A 5,116-nucleotide genomic window follows, 5' to 3' on the forward strand; every position below is an offset into this window, starting at 1 on the left:
ATTCATTTAATAAAAATGATTAATATGTTTATTGTATTTAGAAACAATAGATGATTTTCAAAACGTAATATTTGTAACAATAATTAATATGTTCGTTGTATTAAGAAACATTAGCATGTAACTCCATGCAAACAAATGGATGCATTTAAAATTAAACAAAATTTTTATTATAAATAATTAGTCAAATTATTATTTAAAAAAAAAAACATGTAACACATGCATTTATGCATATGTGTAGATACATTTAAAATTAAACAAAATTTTTATCATAAAATATAGATAATTCATCAAATTATTTTTTAAAAATAAATATAATTAGTCACATTAAAATTCTTACCTAAATTTAGTACTACTTATGATCAATTTTTTTTCTAATTTTTAATAAGATAGAACATGTGGTAATTTTATTTTATTTATTTTTTGAGATACATGTGGTGATTTTTATTGAGTATATGTAATTTTTTAAAAAACATTTATAGTTCATTAATATTAGATTCTTAGTATTTTGTACTCATTAACTCACTTGACACAAAGATTAAAAAATTTAAGTAGACACATGGCACATGCTTAAGTAGATAATTACAGTGTAGTCTCCACATAAATATAGACAAGTGCAAAATTGGATTATAATTTCAAATTCTAATTCAACTTTCTCTAAGTTTTACCTATTCATATATATATATATATATATATAGATGACTTATAAATTTGATTTTTTTTTTTTTTTTTTTATAGTTATATGATTATGTTTTTTATGGTTTATTATATTGGACTCCTCATTTTCTACACTAAATTAACTAATTTGGTACAAAAATTTAGAATTTTAGATTAGATAAGACACGTAGTGCAAAATTAAACTCTAATTGAAATTCAATTTTTACACTAAATTAATTCACTGGGCATAAAATTTTAATATTTAAATTAGATGAGACACATGGCGTAAAATTAGACTCTAATTGAATTTCAATTTGAAATTTAATTGAATTTTCTCTCTGCTTTACTTATTATTATATATATAGAATATGTTAAATGAACTTATAGTTTATTTTTTGTTCTCTTATTATTACTGTGGGGCACAATAGTTTGTGGGCTCGGCCCGCTCGCTTATGGGGAGTCCACAGACCCCAAACTGAAGGAAGCCAGGGCTCAAGCTCAAAAATAGTAAGCCCAAAGTGGCCCGAAGATACAGTCGAGGACAGCTTAGTCCTCGGCAGACCCAAAGTCTCATTGATGAAAGTAGCATACATGCAAACTTAAAAGATCAGAAAATATCTCGGGGAAATAGTCCTTAATACCCTTCATTGATATGACATTGCACCTGACAGAACCGGATTCTTAGGCTTTATTGACCATCTCCAACCATTTCGGGATTAGACTGACGGGACAAATATCTATCCTGGAAAAGTCGACCCTACACGTGGACGAAGGATAACGAACGTAGGCTAGTATAAAAGAAAACGTAAGGTAACAAAGACAAGGATCCCATCTGACTTCCTGGAAAAAACTCCAGGGAGAAGAATGCCCGGACAATATATGTACACCACCATGAAAAACCCATCGCCGGATAACCGGAGAAAAGCATTAAGTGCTCCTCGGACCTTATCCGAGGAGTCCGATCCATCAAGTTGTAAAGTTGTGGGGCTTGGAAATCCAGGCTGAAGTCTTTCCTTATCTAAGCTCCTTAAAAACCAGTTTGGACCAACGCCCCGTGACCAAACGCTAGCCTTTCAAGCCCACTCTCTACAAATTTTATTGTGAGGGATCCTTCACGTGCGAGCCCAACGTAATCGTTGGGCCGTTTGAGAATCGTGTCCTTACAATTACTATGTACAAAATTGTAATAAGAAAGCCACATTAACCACAAGATTCATCTCCTATTCAAGATTCATTTTTTTACTAACTCCCTAAAAAAATCTTGGAGCTGCTACTAGTAGATTTGTTACGTATGTGTATTATTTTAATGTTATAATAGCTTTTTGTTATAAAGTTAGTAATTTAAGAAAAAAAAAAGTAAAATTAGTGATTTTACAAGCATTTAATGGGTTAAGTAAACACTTGGTGTTGGTCTAAGTTTTGTCATTTAGTTTAAAATATTTTTATAAAAAATAATGACAAATAAATAATGACAGTTGTATATAAAAATAAAAATATTATACAAATTTAACAAAATAAAATGATTACACCTAGTCATATTGACAATTGATAATGAATTATTATAAAATAATTTTAAAATAAAAAATCTTATAGAAGGAAATTGTAAAACTTTATGTATATGTATGTGTGTGTGTGTGTGTTTTTTTTTTTTTTGGTTAATTACTTGATATATTTTAGTTCTCTATCTATTAAATTTTGTTTAATTTAAGTTTCATAACAATCCCAAAAAAAAAATTCATAGAGCCATCATGTTACATAAACTGCTTCAGATTGCATAATTAATGCCACTTTTAAATCATTTGATGAAGCCTAATGTTACTATTAGTATTATTTTTTTTTAATGTTGAATTAACTTTCGAAGTCTCAAACACAAGCAAATTCAAAGCCGCGTACTTACCGACAATGTGCTGTAAATGGAAATCGTGAGAAAAAAATATACTAATAGATTACCAAAAATATATATATATATATATATATATATATATATATATATATATATATATATACTAATAGCTACCTCCATCGACGCATAAAAGAAATTTAATATTTGAGCGGTCATTATCCTGAACATGCATTACATGCCGAAAATGAGGCCAATATATTCCCCACGAAGGACACATAAAACTTAATTATCACGTGTTGAGAGAGAGAGAGAGAGAGAGAGAGAGAATCTTGGCCATTTATTTCAACATTATTTTGTAGTCCAATCAATTCAATTATCTGTTGTACTTATAATTTATAAAATCAGTAGCTAAAGAAAAAGTTTTACTAATTTATTACTATTCTTTCCAGTTAGCTCAACTGGTAAAGTCTCTGATGGTTGTATAAGAGATCTGGGGTTCAATCTCCGCCTACACCAAAAACTGATTGGTGTCTTGGTCTGATAATAAAGAGCTATTATCAGGAGCGGACGCCATAGGTTAAAACTCTCTCAAAAAAAAAAAAAAATTTATTACTATTCTTTTCGCAATCAAAATCTTCATCTTTCTGCTTTCGGGATTCTTGATCATATCGATCAAAGATTACTCTCAAAAAAAAATATATATATCGATCAAAGATTGAACGAGTTGCACATGTCTTTTTCTTGTGCACATCCAATGTAGCTTTTGTTTATTATTATTAAAATATTTTAGGTAACTTTCACCTTTCCATCAATATGCGTGATCAAGGTTCTTATGTCATTTAATTTTTTTGTGTGTATATATATATATATATATATATATATATATATATGTATATATATAAACAAAAGTGGTTGTACCTTTATATATGTTCTTAATAAATACTAATTAAACAAGAGGTAAGGTTCCTAATCTATATATATATATAAAACCGAAGCTTTTGAAGCTTCCACAATTTTCCACATCAGCACAATATTAAAAAAATAATAATAATCTATATATTCTATATATATATATATAACCGAAGCTTTTGAAGCTTCCACAATTTTCCACATCAGCACAATATTAAAAAAAAAATAATAATAATAATAAAACCAATTTTCCACATCAGCACAATATTAAAAAAAATAATAATAATAATAAAACCTTTTTAAAACCGAAACCAATTCTACCACTATTTTTTTTTCCTTTTATATTTTAGGTTTTATAAACCGGAACCCAATTCTACCACTATTTTATTTTTCTTTTTTATTTTAGGTTTTATACGGTTTTCTCTCTTTTGCTGTTCTCTCTAGCCTGCCTCTCTCAATTCTCAAAACCCCTAAACCATGAAGAAATCAGGTAATAAAAACTGAATTTGGGTTAGATTTTGTTTGAACTGAGGTCTTTGGGTTAGAATTGATTTTGTTTTTGCTATTTGCGTTAGATTTGATTTTGTTTAGGATTTTTTTTGGGTAGAAGAGATTGAAACGGCGGTGTGGCCTCTCTGCAAACTGTTCTTCTTCCCTTACGGATAAATCTCTCTCGGTAAGGAATCGGTAGCAGTCTTAAGATCATGCGTATCCAATTTATTCCTCCCTCTTTATCTTTCTAAATATTTGTTTTATTAATTTTCGTTGGCTTTGCTTCTTTTTGTTGATTCCTATATTGAATTACTGTTGTTGTGTTAGTAATATTTTCTATTCAGTTTCTTTTGCTGATACTGTCGTTGGGTATTGTCAGTGCTGCTTTTGTTAGGTTTTTGCTAATATTGTTCTTGGGTATTGTTAATGCTACTTCTGTTAGGTTTTTTTTTTTCTTGGATTTAATTTTGTGAATTCTTATCTGGGTTCATGTGGCTACCACTTAGAAACTTGGTTTTAGGGTATAGTTTCTCTTCTAGATATAAATTTGAAATTCACAAGGAATTTTAAATTTTAATTTGAACCAAGATGGAACCACAACAGACTTTGAGATTGTGTATTTGAACTTTTAGGGAAATCTGATCTTTGGGTTTGAATTTTTTATGATTCATTTTGTGGTGGGTTTGTGCTTTGAGATTAGAGTTTGGTATTGGTTTCTTTTGAATTGTGGGTTTGGGTTTGATTTAGAGGTGGATCTGTGAATATGAGGTCATATGTTAAATATTTTTACTGATTTGGTAGACTATTGGTGGTGGGATTGATATTGAACTTGGACTTGGTCTTAACGTTTTGGTATTTAACTTTTGAAGGCAATTTCAGGTTTTGCAAATGGGATAGGTTTATGTAGTAGAAAGGAGATGAATTGAATCACAATGGTCTTTATTTGAACGTTTAAGGGATATTGGGAAGAAGGTTTGATTTTTTATTGATTTAGTTCATGGTGGGTTTGTGCATTGAGATTAGAGTTTGGGATATTCTCTGCAAATTTGAAATTTATCATTGAGAATGAATTGTGCATTCATGTTGCTAAACTCATCTGAATAGAGATTGTAGTAATGCATGTCAATGACTACATGGTTGAAGTCTTTAGCAAATGAGAGTTGCTCCTTTGGATCAGCATTCCCCAACTGGTTTGAGAGGATCACATAAGCACTTGGT

This window comes from Quercus robur, chromosome 2, assembly GCF_932294415.1.
Source record: "Quercus robur chromosome 2, dhQueRobu3.1, whole genome shotgun sequence".
Taxonomy (NCBI): domain Eukaryota; kingdom Viridiplantae; phylum Streptophyta; class Magnoliopsida; order Fagales; family Fagaceae; genus Quercus; species Quercus robur.